This window comes from Sinohyriopsis cumingii, chromosome 5, assembly GCF_028554795.1.
Source record: "Sinohyriopsis cumingii isolate HCF-2022 chromosome 5, ASM2855479v2, whole genome shotgun sequence".
NCBI classification, from domain to species: domain Eukaryota; kingdom Metazoa; phylum Mollusca; class Bivalvia; order Unionida; family Unionidae; genus Sinohyriopsis; species Sinohyriopsis cumingii.
This window is the reverse complement of record NC_142965.1, coordinates 106023533-106039909: the sequence shown is the minus strand read 5'-3', so window position 1 is coordinate 106039909 and position 16377 is coordinate 106023533. Positions and strand designations below refer to the sequence as shown.

The 16377-nt window shown below is 38.6% G+C and overlaps 1 pseudogene; it reads right to left on the bottom strand.

The window, feature by feature from the left end:
- Positions 1–14448: 14448 nt before the first annotated feature.
- On the bottom strand, positions 14449–15959 carry LOC149799931 (neo-calmodulin pseudogene; annotated as a pseudogene).
- Between the last annotated feature and the right edge of the window lie 418 nt (positions 15960–16377).

Genomic DNA, 16377 nt, shown 5'->3' with positions numbered 1-16377 from the left:
TATTTACGGAGCAAAACACACGATAACTTTCGTTCGAGACGCTGCTGGCAGTGACAAAGCCATCTGGCGAGAAGCAGGCGCGGGTGCTGGTGACGCAGGCAAGGTAATCCTAAACAAATTTACCTTGTGGATGCCAGCGATAGTTCCATCGATGCTCGAGGAAGAAAAATTATTATCATTCATGAATCAAGGCGGAAAATCCGTCATGTCCTGGTTGACAACGATGACCGACTCCTGTGATGTTAATATCAACGGAATATTTACCTGGCGAATTGCGTCACAACAAGGCGTTTCGGCACCTAGGCACATCTTCGTTGCTCTTCAAGCCGCAAACAGATACGATCAACTTCACAGTCATATGATATTCGATCAATTTGCAGCAACAAATGTTTCACTGAGAATAAACGGCCAGCAAGAGCCATCCGAGGAAATAGCCATCGATTTTGAAAATTTTTCGACGGCCCGCGCATATCATCGATTACTAAGTTTCATGGGCCGCGATCAAAATATCGATACCGGATTGCAAATATCACAGTTGGATTTTAATACTCGCTATCCTATCTATTACTTTTCCCTGGAACATCTCGACTTGGTAAAACAATCCGTTGTCGATATTCATTTCAAAGCTAGAATTAACACAGCCGGAGCAGCAAGAGCCATCGCGGTAATCCTCAGTGATAGAACAATGATCTTGGAAGGAATCAGCGGCAGAATGCGAGTCATCGATGCTCCTGTCGAGAATATGTGACAAATTCCAAATTTAGATTAAGCGATTATTAATATGCCATACGAACACGTCAGTGTAACTCTGACCCCGGGTCAGATAAAAAAACTCCAAACAGCAACAGCAAGGCGAAGCGGCTTGAATTTAACCCTGAAAAACGATCAGATTCACGGTGGGCCTAACAAACTATCGCTAACTAGAAGTCAGCGTGAAAGATTTACCAGAGCCAAATCAGCGAATTCCGGCGTTCATCTGAATCTCTCAATAGGCGCAATCAGAGACATGGTCAAAATAGGCGGAATTCTTCCTCTATTGGGGCTAGCGAAAATGGCCCTTCCGATGATTGGAAAGGCACTAGGATTAGGCGCGCTCACAGGTATAGGTTCCCAAGTAGGTTCCGCAGTAACAAGTAAAATTATCGGAAGTGGATACCGTAAAAAAAAGGGGGGATTACTTCCCGTCTTCTATCCCTTAATCACGAAAATGATGCAAAAACAACAAAAAGGATCCGGCCTTTATCTAAGACGCCCCCCATACGGATCCGGCCTAAGTCGCGTATACCAGCCTCAAATTTAGATCTAATCAACGAAGCAAAGAAAACAAAAATAAAATTTTTCAGAGGCGTATTTATGCGAGATCAACTACCAGAAAAACCAAACCCTACCGAGACGGGAATAATAAATCTCGATAAAAATACCGGCCCTGGTACGCACTGGGTTGCATACGCGATTAATCCTCGCGAAGTTATTTACTTTGACTCTTATGGATTAGCACCGCCAAATGAATTTATCAGCTATGTGTCAAAACTAAATCTTCCGATTTGGTATTCGACTCTTCCAACACAAACATTAGCTGATCCACCAATATGCGGTCCAGAGTCAATTAATGTTCTTGACGCAATTTCAAAATCATCCGGTCCGTATCACAAAATTGTATTTGAATACGCCGTAGATAAATATCATGGTTGATATTTACGGTAGATTTATCTACAGGAAGGAAAAGGCAGAAGTGACTGACGTCGATCTATCAAAGTTCGCAACCAAGAGCGATATTAACAATCTTCTATGGCTGTCAGAGGTGGACCCTGGCGAAGTTGCTGTTTTTCAAAATACCGAAGGAAGATTACAAACCAGCAACGTGAAAATAACTGATATAATCAAGCGAGAAGAATATAATGATCATATTAGTCAATTTACTCGCCAATCGGAGATGGTATTAAAATCTATCGCTGATATTACCGATCTATTAGCGGTATTGCCACTAAAGGCTAATATCACAGATGTGGAAAAATCCGACAGGGAACTATCAGCAACGTTGCTTCTAAAGGTCGATAAAGCATTACACGACGATCTTCAGGATAGAGTGACAAAAAGATTTAACAAGCTAACTAACGATCTTAAAAAACTAGACGATACATCAAAAAATCTCAGTAAAAAACTCGAGGAAGATATAAAAAAATTCATCGATACCTCCTCAACTACACATAACGATCTCAACGAGAAAACAAAGAAAATAAACGATGATATCGCCCAAATCAGCGTAGATATTGAATCGGTACGCGCATTAATATTTCAAAAAGCCGATAGAACATCACATAACGATCTCATCAATAAAGTAAAATCCATCAACGAGGAAATTACCAAAATAAATACCGCGATGGGTCAAAAAGCTGATAGAACATCACATAACGATCTCAGCGAAAAAACAAAGAAAATAAACGATGATATCGCCCAAATCAACAAAGATATTGAATCGGCACGTGCATTAATATTTCAAAAAGCCGATAGAACATCACATGACGACCTCAGCGAGAAAATAAAATCCATCAACGATGATATCACAAAAATCAACAAAGATATCGAAGCGGTTAGTGGGGCGAATCAAGGTGCCAACGGCGATATCACCGAGAAAATAAAAAAACTCAACGAGAATATCGTCCAAATCAACAAAGATATTAACGCGATTCGTATATTTACGCATCAGAAAATCGATGAAAAAACAAAATCCATCAGCGATGATATTTCCACGATACGCCAAATCGTAAATGAAAAAGTCGATAAAACATCACATGATGATCTCAGTAAAAAGTTAACAAGAACCACCAGAGATGTTACTGACATTCTCGCCGATGTTACCAAAATAAATACCGCAATGGGTGAAAAAGTCGATAAAACATCACACGACGATCTCGACGAGAAAATAAGAAAATTCAACTATGACTTCAACGCGAAACTTCTCGACGTAACAACAAAAGTTAACGAAATCAACACAGAAATATCACCGTTGAATATTCCTGCGTTGGCGCGTATTTCGATACCAGTGGAGGTAGAAACAAAAAATCTTCCCTGCCATGTACCATTTGTGGTAAAAACACAAAAAGGTACGTGGACACCCGAGAATAACAAATTTCATTTTACCCCGCCAATTACTGGAATATATAGAATATATTTTCTCATTCCGGAAGATTTTAAAATAAAGACTGCGATTTACACTTTCGGCGAATATTTTAATTACTATATGGTTGCAGATTACGAGGTCACATTTATGCTAGAACCGCCAGACAGAACCAGCATGCGACCGGTTAATTATTCTGTATTTCTCGAATATTTATCTGAATACGACAATGTTTATCCGTAATTGTTATCGTAGATTAATAAATGACCGCATCTGACTACCGTTACAATCAGGCGCGATCATGGCAGGATTCGCTAAAAAAGCTCCTCGACGAGTATCAAACAAAAATAAAAAAATACCAACGAAGATTAGTTATCATTGACGTTGCCGTGTACGCGGTATCCGCGGTAGTCGCTGGTGCTGGAATAATTTTATCCGCGGTAACAACAATCGCGCCAATCGTTGCAACAATAATAATCTCGTCAACAACGACAATCGCTGGTGTTCTCAATATCGTAGCGAAAAAAATATCCTCGTGCACAAGTGAAAAGTTATCATCGTACAAAAACAAACTAACCAAGGTCAATGACGCGTATTCGAAATTATCATCGTTGCTTTCCGAGAGTCTCAATGATGGCGTTATCTCCGATCTAGAATTTTCGGTAATGATAAGTATTTACTCGGAGATTGAACAAATGAATATTAATAATGTCCGAGCTAGCCCAGATCGTGACAAACACGACACCGCCGACAACAACACTAATATCATTAAGCTCAACTAAGCCAGAATTTAGCATCAATTTTCCAACACCAATCAGCGTTAAAGAAATTGCGTTAACACAATTGCGTGTCTACAATAGCTGGCCCAATGTTAGATCGACGTCATTCGGTAAATTATTGTCAAATAATTCACTTGTTTTTGCCAACAAAACCAAACCCGATGGAACACCTGATTGGATATATGTCGGTATACCAACAGGTAGTTACGAAATTGATCAGCTGGATAAGGAATTTACCACCAGAATATCAAATATAACCGGCGATGCTACTCCGGGAATAAAAATATCTGCGCACGAACCAACACTATCATCGATGATAGAAGTGAAATCACCGTATATCGTTGATATTTACCAATCATCGATTAGGACCATATTAGGTTGGCCCGAAATTCCTCCTGTGGAAACATCAGATGATACAACTCCCGGGTTTACCTCGTTGAATTTACCAAGTACATTAGAACCAAAAAAATCCGACTTTATCACCGACGAGGCTTCGGGATCACAATCTGTATTTGGCTTTGATATAATCGATAAGGCCGTTGATCTCATGGAGCAACATAAACGTGATCGTATTGTGTTTTCTTTTAATTTTAAGGTGGAAAATGTTTCATGGTTGGTTCTTCCCAAAATCCCACCCTCGGATACAGCGATAGTTAATATTGGTGAATATGATAAAATTATAATAACCCCAATAGACGGCGATTATGTAAAAAAAACCATCAGTGAATTTAATAGAGTACATAAAATGTTACTTTCTTATTTTCGATCATTTTTCAATGAATGTATCCTAAATAAAACAGGCTGGTGTGATTTTCTCCCAAGGCACGTGAGAAGGTTGAATCGAATTGCGAACGATCTTGAATATTATCATAAAATGTTTATTCAGGCAATCATCGACGATATATCAATCGGCGATTATATTCTTCCTATTACCAAATTTACATTGATCAAAAATTCAGGTAATAAGAAAAAATTCATGGAATTACATAAATTAACCGAGGAAACATTACCAAATTTCAAATTTCCCGGTTATGACGTTGATAAACTAAGAAAATCCGTCACTGATACTATCGATGAGTTATTTCCGAAATTACATGCCGCGTGGGCAGAGAAAAAACAATTAGCGCTGTTTCTCAGACACGATAATGATCCGACCAAAGGCGGGCGGCATATCTCGCCAGGTATCGTTAACATAACGGAAGTTATCGCGATTTATCTTCACGCGGATGTTGTCGAGGGCAGCTACAATGTTGATTCGTCAGAGTCAAATCAAGCGCAGCAGGGATTCATCTTGTATTCGTTTTCACCTAGCGCCTCTCCGGGTTATTTGATAATAAAGGAGCCGGTGAATCCGTTTTATCTGCGATGTCATAATCGATTGTTGTCAAGGATAAATTTCAAACTAACGGATCAGAAAGGAAATTTGCTTGATATCCGCGGGGAAACTGTTAGTATCAATTTGCTGGTGAAATCGTAAATCCATCCGCCATGGAAAAACAGGCCAAAAAAATAAATAAAATCCAGGGAAATTTTCAAAATTAGTAAAAATTTTTAATTTTGATGGGGGTAAATACCCGTCAAATTGTGCAATTTATATAATTTCGTGAATCTGCTGGGGTAAATACCCGTCAAATTGTGAAATTTATATAATTTCGTGAATCTGCTGGGGTAAATACCCATCAAAATTAGGAAAATTGCATAATTTCAATAAATAAAATTATTTTGGTAAATAATAAAAAAAAATTAATAAAAATCAGAAAAATTAAGAAATTTGCGTAATTTTATGTTTTTTATGGGGTAAATACCCGTCAAATCGAGTAATTTATATAATTTCGTGAATCTGCTGGGGTAAATACCCGTCAAATTGTGCAATTTATATAATTTTATGTTTTTTGGTGGGATAAATGGTAGTCAGAAAATAAGAAAATTATACAATTTCAATAAAATAAAATTTTTTTTTGTGGAATTTCTTCAGGAAGATTCAAGAATCAGGAATCGGGGATTCCCTAACTTTACTTTCATCGACAAGCTTTTTCAACTGCCTGACGCGCGAGCTTGTAATTTTTTTTGACTCGTATGCTTCTGATAAAATCAATCTAGCTTTTTCTACCAGCGTCGATAATTTAACAAAATCCTCGATTTGATCATCGCTGACTGTCGCAAGTGATTGATACATCGCAATCTGGATTTTCTTTATTAATTTGTATTCGGATGGTAGCGTGTATTTGTATTCAAGTTTTCCTTGAATAATTGTCTCGAATTCGGATCGGATTTTATTCGCGTCCAACTCCGAGGGAAGATTTATATTTTTATTTCTCAGGTCATCGATAGCTTCGATGATATTGTTTATGGTTTGTTCGTCCATGTTATATTAATTTTTTAATATTCAATTATTTTTTCTTCGGATATTATCGGAATATAGTAAAACTCAATCCACTCGCCAAATTTGTAGGAAAATGCTGCGCTAGTTATTTTTTCTGCCGCACGACGCACCGATGCTGGATTAATACTATAATATTTTACAGCGGCGTTCATCGACGTGAATATAATTTCCTCATTTGTCTCTTTATTTATCGATTTGACCGCCTTAGCCGGTCGCCGTCCGCCACCGGTATTACCGGATCTTGAATTTTCACTCGGAGTTACCGCGCGAAGATTGGATATTTTATTATTAAGTTTATTTCCGTCGATATGGTCAATGACCAAATTATCCTTGATGAGTCCATGGAAACACTCGAATATAAATCTGTGGCATAAATAACTTGATTTTCTTTGTTTTTTATTCTCACCGACAGTAAACCCGAGATAGCCCGAATTATTAACACTACCGACTTGATTCTTTGTTTTTGCATTTCTGACAATACCATCAGATGATGCCTCGTAACCCTCGATGGTTGGATGAGATCTATACTCGTGTGTGATTTTCATTGCAGGAATCGTTGATTTCATTTCCATTATATAATAATTATCTGTCTAAATCATAATTTGCCTTGAATCGATTAATATAATCCTCTTCGCAGGTTATCACCGAGGAAGATTTCTTTTTGTAATATCTGAGCAATTCCCGATAATTCTTTCCTCCGCAGGATAAACACAATCGAGTTTTCCCTCGCGTGCCAACTTGACAAACTAAGCACCGCTGTGGTCCTTTACTGCCTCGTCGAATCGCATATATGTGAGCGCCACAATATTCGCCTCTGCAGGATTTGTCGCATGATTTTGTTGATCCGATTGGTATCCACGAACATTTATTCATTATAATTTAAATATTTGTCTAAAATATAATAATGGATATTTTTGATCTTGATGAGGCAGAATATATCATACCTGAGGTCGATCGCGCCAAGAGAGAATTCCTCGATGATGGAGCGATTCACACTTGGTCGACGTGGAAAACTAACGCTGTTGATGCTACGATGAATCTGGAACGGGCCAAGAAGATAATCGAGCATATAAAATTCGAACACAAGGAAGAGCGATTTATCTTTGGAATAAAATTTATTGCACAAATGCCTGACGACACTTGGATTATTCGCGATAAACGAGATCCCGTGCGTGGCGGTAAGAAAAACGTCGTTCTTGATAAAAATTCGAAGCCAGGATTATTATTGGGAATCGATGGTCCTTATTATGCTAGGGCGTATCCATCTAGCGCTGTTGTTTATGGAATTTATCGGTTGAATAACAACCCGGATGCGAAAAATCTACCTGCGATGAAAGAATCGCCGATGATAAATTGCGTTGCCGAGCGTGTTATCGAGCATATGAAAAACGCTCGTCGTGGATCTGGTCTGACACAATTGAGGTTGAATAAAATTAACGCGTGGGCGAAGACTGTTGTTGATGGCGCATCGATTGACGATGTTGCTGTGTTGAGCAAGAAACTTAAATTTCCTATTACCGTGAAAACGCTATCAGGATAAATATTATATTCGTCGCCGTATAGATCTCGAGGAGTTCCAATCGAAATTATTGATCATAATTCACATGCGTGGTCACAATCGGTAATGATATTTCCGCGAAATCGCGCTGTTAAATTTTATCCTGTTGATGATGCAAAGGATAATTCCGATGCTATGTTCCGATATATCAAAATATTAGCCGCGTCTGATCCGATATCGGTTTGGTTATTCTCGAGCGAAGAAAAATACGATCAGTTTATATTGCCGCGAGGAGATATTTACCGTGATGAAAAATTGCATGAATCGATGAGAAATATCGCGGTGAAATATTCGTCAAATCCTGATCAGTTACTGACAAATTGTTTTACGGTTCCATCTGTTGCTGCTCACGCTGCCAGAGAAAGAAACTCATGGAAACCTACAAGGAACGAATACCTCGCTGATATTCAACTTAGTTGTATCGAATACGGCCATGGCGGATTATGGAATACCAAATATTATTTCGAAGATATGATATCCGTTGATATGAGCGCGTGCTATCCTGGAAGTTTCCTTGGATATGGCGATTGTGCGGATTATTTTGCTAAATTTGGCCATCCCACCAGCGAGATGACAAGGGTAGCAATTAACGGACCATTGCCAGATTTTGTCATGACCGGATTCGCTTGTGTTACTTCATTCGAGTTTGCTGAAAATTTGCATAAAATTTGTTATATTTGGTTTGGTCGGCATTTCTCTCAACGCAGATGGGTTCCTATAGTGTTGTTGAGATATATGCTGGATTCGTCAATGTTAGTATCGTTGACGGTTAGCGAGGCGATTATATCGTATAGAAAACAAACTAAGGTGTGGTTGCCGACGGATTGTGAAAACGCGAAAGATATCGGAAGAAAAATAATTGACAAATTTACTCAAGGAGGATCCGTTGATCATAAACACCGACACGCTAGATTGTTTATCAACGATGCCGAGATGGACTTTATTATTGCCGATACAGTGTCGCGAGGAATATTCTGCAACAGAGAGAATATTATTATTGACGGAGTAAAATTAGGTACCGTAATTAGCTATCTCGACGGAGAATCAGCGCAGTATACGCATTTGAGATCATCGATGCTCGCCTTTGTTAGTATAAATTTACTGTCGATGATAAATAAATTTTCTGATATCGCGGTAAGGGCTGCAACGGACTCGTTTTATATCGATAAGAAATATCAGTATAGGCTGGAGAATTTAATCGCCGATGGCTCTTGGGGCACTTGGAGGATAAAAAACGAGGATATCCTAGATTATTGTGAGGACGCCGATGTCGAAGATTGCGATAAATTTCATCGAGATAAATGCGAGGAAATATCGACGGCTGCATCCGCATTTGACCCGATTTCACGTAGTAAATTCGTTTACCTAAATGGTCCTGGTGGTAGCGGTAAAACAACGCGAGCGATAAATTTATTTGCGAAATCTGATATGATAGTGTTGACTCCAACTCACAGATTAGCGCGAGAAATAAAGCAACGCGGCGTTGATTCTTGTACGTATCACAGTTATTTCAAATACAGCGGTGGATTATGGGATTCGGCTCGTATGGGAAATAAATATATCAACAGAATTATAATATTTGATGAAATTTGCACAGTAAATTTAGTTGTATTAAAATCGTTCCTGATCTGGCTGGAGGAGAAAAATACCGCCGTGATAATGTGCGGAGATCATGGCCAGCCTGATCCGATTGATGGTGAATCTCCTCACGAATGGCTCAGGAATTTCGTTGACTATTATGAGGAAATCGACGCCGATTATAGATCCGATGATATTTTACTGACTGAATTTAAGAAAATAATTCGATTACAACCGAATAAAATTCAATGCGATGTGATGAGAAGAATAATCGACGAGACTCCGATGGATATTTTTCTAAATTTGTGGCGTCCCGATCATTTGATCGTTGCTAGTAGGAAAATTGTTCGCGATGTTATTCAGGAAATGTTATTCAAGCTTCATTGCGAGAAATTTCCAACATTACAGGTGCCGCTGTGTTACAGGCCAGCTGATACCAGGAAACAAAATATCAGTGTTACTTTACCCTGCGGAGAGGAAAAGATCCTGGTCTTGAACGATATTATTCTTGTTGATATTAATCTTGTTAATGACGCGATAAACGCAGAAAGATCACCATGGAAACTTGGATACGCAACAACGATACACTCATCGCAGGGATTGACCGTAGATGGTCAAGTTTGGATCGTCGATGATAGAATTTCCTGGTCAAATTTAGTTTATTTAGCCGTGTCAAGAGTAAGAAAATTATCTCAGTTAGGTAGAATTCGGTTTCACATTAATGACGCTGGCGGTAGTTGAGTATCTTTCGGTATTATTTGTAATTCCTCCTTGGTAAATCCGCGTTGTGGCGCTAGTGAATCTAGGAAATAAATTGCCGGTCTTCCCGATGATCTTGTTACGGCTGATATTTTATGTGTTGTTACGCTCCAGGTTGGATCGGTTGCTCTTTTTCTTCCTCCTTCAGCCTCGCCTTCTTTATATAAATACCTGACCGTGACGCTACCTAGCACAGGCGGAATTGTGGAATCTCGCTTTAGGGGTATATTTGGTTTTGTAATTGCAATTGCAGGTTTCATTGCTATTGTTCTCGTTGTCTCGTTATTTAGTGCGTTAATCACATGAGGCAACCTCGATACCCAATCATGAGATCGATTATCTTGAATAAATTCACGCGCGTACTGGTATCCGAATAATCTTTCCGCGAGAGTTTTATTGAATCTCTCAACGATAGCTTGATTGTGATGAACACCTACAATACCGCGACGGATTTTAACATTATTCTTTTTCATCAATGAAGTAACCGCGCCAAGAAATTCTCGACCTGGATCAACCTGGAGAAGCTTCGGCCATGTTAATGGAGATCGTGAATAAATTTCGCTAAACGCCTTAGCGATCTCCGTTGCTGTTTTATTCGATAACGGCTCGGCTTCCTTGTATCTGCTTGCGATATCAACAACCGTTAACACGTATTTATATGTGACTCCGTCGACGGTATCGTGAGGAAGAAACATTAAATCAGCCTGATGGACTTCATTAGGGACACTGATGGTGAAACTCGCGTACGGTATTTTCTTAGGTGGGGGAAGATAAATTTGCCAGACTGCCTGTTTCGATAGCCACGATTCAGCAACGGACTGTTTTACTTTTGCTGCCTTGGCGAGTTTGGCTATTGCTGATTTTCCTCGCCAAAAACCTCGCGGAGAATAATATATTTGCTCCATTATTATTTACCAGCACCGAATACTAATTTACCTTTCATCGCGCCTTTTATCAACCAAGTTGCCAATTTTTCTTTGAAACTTTTGTCAGGAATCGCGTCTATTGCATGAATTAGCCTAATATCAGCAAGATGTCTTTGTTGTAAATCCCCGCTGCGATACGCAAGATCGTGATAGTAGCACGCGTTATCGATGGCGTTTACTGGATCTTCGCCGGGATTTGGTTGATTATTATCGTTGAGTCTTATATCGAGCCTCGTGCCGGGTCCGCAGTAATTGTATCCTGGCAGATGTTTTTCTCCGGGATATTTTGCCCAAGGCAGTCCAGGTAGATTTTTCATGGAGGCGGTAATGTCTCCTCCGGTTCTTCTATTTTTTTTTTTACAAATCTGAATTTGCGTGTATTACAAACTTCGCATTCTCCTGCAATTGCGTTCCTGTTATTGCGTGTGACGATTTCGGTTGGATTTATCGTAGCTGTGCGCGTGCGACACTTAACACAATATAGATCCATGTATTCTAGTAACATGAATGTAATTGATTTTTCAGCCACGAAGCGACGCGAGCAGGTGAAACACAACGCGGTGTTACCAAATTCGATAAGGATGATAATTATTGGCCCGTCTGGTTCTGGAAAGACTCAGTTGTTGCTAAATTTGATAATGCGATGGCTAAAATGGGACAAATTGTATTTGGTTGCACCGTCCGTTGATGATCAGCGTTGTTATCAAGTGCTAAAGGAATTTAGCGACAATACCGACGAAGGCACGATCGAATTCATCACAGACATCAATGAAACCCCATCCGTGGAAAATTTAGATGGCAATGTTAATAATCTTGTTGTATTCGATGATGTTATGCTGGATAAGCAAACTAATCCGGCTAGGATATTCTCGCGTGGCCGACACAAGAACACCGATGTTATTTACGTGACGCAGCGATATACGCAAATTCCCAAGGTAATTAGGGACAATTGTAACATTTTGTCGGTGTTCAATGGCGTTGATACTCACACGTTGAGAAATATTCATCAGACTTGGTGCAACGGCGATATGGACATAAATAAATTCAAAATTTTCTTCAGCCGCGCCCAGGCAACACCGCATGGTTTCATCACGATTAATCTTCATGATCCGCGTAGTAGATATCGAATCGGTCTTGATCAAATTTATTCATGAGACTCGCAGCCAAACTTTGCAAACTTCATCGACACCAGAATAAATTCCCCCCCCCCCTTTTTTTACTTGTCTAGAATCATTGAATTTGCACACAAAAAATTGCAGTCGGGAACGAATTTACGCAAATTAATTTTCGTAGGAAGGCTTATTTTTGAAATCTGAGGCTTCTACGGAGAAAGTTCTCGTAGGAAGCTTTATTTGGTCTGGAACGTCTGGTCTGTAGAACTTCCCTGCTGCTTTCCGATTTGATATCTCGATACGAAGATTTCGGGAAGCAAAAGCGCGAAATCCTTGTAAATAAACGTGATATTGTCATGCAAATCACCTTTCCGGTCGTTTCTTTGAAGGTCCCCTACTAGATCATTGATTATACACATTTAAGCTAGGACAATGCGAACTATCATGTTTTTGTCCTGCGTCTAAGCTATATAGTTCGAATATGCAATGTGATAATTTCGATTTCACCTAGTTCAGAACTCAGTTGGTTAAAGGAGACCTATCTTACATAGAGTACATTTGCGAGGCTCCAATGCGCTACATCACATTTAATGTGATTGGAAAATAAATTCCAATTTCCATGTGACTCTCTCAAAACTGAGTAAACCGGTCTTGAGGTATCGGCCCGATTATAGAGCGTTTCTTTTTCTGTCTTGTTACCACACATGTCCGGTTGGCACAGTATTGTGATGAGATGTGTGTTTGTCTGTATGTGTTGGAATTTTAATGCAGCTTTAACGATTTTTCAGTCATATCGCTACGATGTCTGCAGTGTGGCAGTTTATAGTGATGTATATAACTGGGGCATCATGCATGTAGCATGATGTTCCACCCACCCACATCATACGGACACCAGGCCGACCAGTCTTAACACTGACCCCTTAATGCTGAGCGCCAAGCGAGGTAGCTGTTGGCATGTCTGCGTTGTTTCCTTGCCCTTTGTCCAAAATCAAGTTAATGGTGTACCTGAAAAGTGTCGTTTATTTGCTAGACAATGCAATACATATCAAATAATTCTCCATGAGTATATATTAAATATTTAGATCATTATTACTTGTAGAGATGTTTACTTCAGTTTGATTTAAAGAATGTCTTGATTCTAAACTTAGAAAGTTTCAGAAAGGAAAGTTCCCAATAGGATGACAGTAGTTCCGAATACGACCTAGCTCACATGAATGGGTACATAGTTGTTTACATTAGCATCATTTATCCTTGTTTTAACAACCAAAGTCGAATCTGTTTTATTGTTGTATTGTGTTAAATATAATGTTGGTGTATTTATTTATTCAAATTATTATTCTATCGATTTACAAAACGCTCAAACATATCCTTGGATAAAACAAAATTTTGGAATGATAGTAAGCGAAGTCAAATGCATTTTGGATTATATTATTGCGAGGGATTAAAACACTTGGCACATCGCCATATTCAAGGTGATTGGCATATAAGCACGTTTAAGACTACAGGCACGCCAACACATTCAACATTCGAATTTATTTGGATCACCTCCAGAACTCAATTCGAACTTCATATAATTTGACATACGGTTAAACTTTTAGAATTACTTGGGATATAAATTACAATACTGTAATTTCTTTTAAAAATGTCACTTTGCATTCTACGTAAATAAATTTATTGATGTTGACATGGATTTTGCTTCATTATGTTAGCTAGGTATAGAACAAAGTCGTAATAGTTGACTTTGCTTCAATTGCTTGTTGCGCCTTGTTTTTTTCTTTTTTTTCTTCTCTCATTATTTTTAGATCTAGAATCGTAACACTATTGAAACTACTATGCAATGCGGATTACTGATTTCGGCAATATATCTACTTTAAAATCTTTTACTCGGTTTGGCATAAAATGAATTTTGTTGTAAAGAATTTAGAAACTCAGAGTTTTAAAGCTGATGCCAATCCAACAATTTCCTTACATAAGGCTATGCCACTGCTTTGAATATTGGGTTTAGTACAGTGGACGCGGGCACACCAGGAGCTACATTCGCTGATTCGAGGTGTTCTCCATCAATTCAACTCGTTCACGCATGCTCATTCTAAAATCTATGATGCCATCCTGATTATTATTAAATAAACATAATTATGTTTGAAGTATAGAGTAACATATTAGCGGTACTTTAAACCATCTTTCTACTTGCATGCTCCAGAAAACAAGCGAAGACACGTGACGTTAATCACAATCATCTAGTGAGCAGTTTATTCTAGACCTTTTAAAGAGAATCTTCACACTTTGTATATACTAACTAATAAAAACATCCATTACACCATTTCAAAATAATTTGTATGTCAGTTGTGTTTAATGGTTGGAGTGGAGTCACAAAAAAGGTGTGACTTAATATTACAAATGTTTACTTTTTATAATCATAATTTCAGGTTAACATTCCAGGATAAACTTATTTCACGCTGAAACTACATATCCATTTTAGAAGCTGGTGATAGATCTAAATGTGATACTAGTGTGATTTGACTTTTCATATTCAAGCCGTTAGAAACGATTCAACAAAAATTGAATACTATAAAAAATTAAATTTAACTGACGTGTAAAGTAATGAAACCATACATCTGAAATGTAAGACTTTTTGTCCATTTCGTGAATCAATTATGGATCGACAAACATTTAGCAGCACTATCAAGTTCCTTCATTTACTAATGTCTCAGTAAAGCAATTATAAACTTAGCATATGCTGATGATATTTTAGTTTGACAAAGGCGCTACTTGTGCCAATATAAGTCATTACATTATCAGACAATTAAAAAAAACATATGAAAGAGGAGCAACTGTGCAACCAGATATTTTCCTGCTAAGGGAATCTAATGTTCCGTCATCATCGTGAGAAAACTAATGTTCGGTCATCATCGTGGAGAAAACTAATGTTCGGTCATCATCGTGGAGAAAACTAATGTTCGGTCATCATCGTGGAGAAAACTAATGTTTGGTCATCATCGTGGAGAAAACTAATGTTCGGTCGTCATCGTGGAGAAAACTACTCTTGGGTCATCATCGTGGAGAAAACTAATGTTCGGTCATCATCGTGGAGAAAACTACTCTTGGGTCATCATCGCCTTAAAATCATCGTAAGTCACCTTTCCATCTCCATCAGCGTCAATTTCTCGAATCATTTCTTGGGCTTCCTTATATGTTAATTTGTCTCCAATATTTGTCATTACCTGTTGCAAAGCAAATGCAGTGATAAAACCTTTTCTGTCTTTGTCCAGAACACGGAATGCATCTTTGAGGCCCTCTTCGCTGTCAGTATAATTGATTTTGCTTGTCATCATTACAAAAAAATCCTCGAACTCTATCTTGCCGTTACCATCATTATCAACTTCTTTCATTATGTCTTCCAGCTCTGTCTGAGATGGCTTTTGGCCTAATAATCCCAATACATCTCCCAATTCGTCGGTCGAGATTTTGCCATCTCCATCTTTGTCAAAAAAGGTGAACGCTTTCTTATATTCTTCAATCTGCTCCGGCGATATCTGGTATGCCATTTTTAATTGCAAAGAACCTAGAGTTGAACAAAGAAAGGTACAATCTGATGAAAGGTAGGAGATGTTGACTCTACGACGTAACACTTGCCCCGTTTGACTACAACAGATGAATAATTTTCTAGGTAGTTGTACCTACACAAAGTGACGTTAAGTTATGCCTATGTTTTCTTCTGAAAAAGACCACACAACTTCTCAGGTAGATCGTAGTTAGAGCAACGTAGTGAGCAGCGTTCGGCAGGACGCACGTGCAAATGAAGTAGAATGCACGTTTGGCCAGTTTCAATACATGTATAAGTTATTACATTATCAGACGATTAAAAAAAATCAAATGAAAGAGGAACAACTGTGCAGCCAGATATTTTCCTGCTAAAGTAATTTAATCACAATTACCGTAATGACCCTAAGTATTGAGACAGAAAAGTTTAACTAATTTACTATGTGTATGTGTGTGTGTGTGTGAATTGGCTTTTAAGGTAGTTTTTACTATTTTCTGTCATATCTCTATGATTCTGCAGCGTGCGAATTTATAATGATGTAGCACAGGTGCATCATACCCCAGACGTGTAGTATCATATCCCACCGCGTCACATTATCCTGACACCAGGCCGACCAGTTGTCA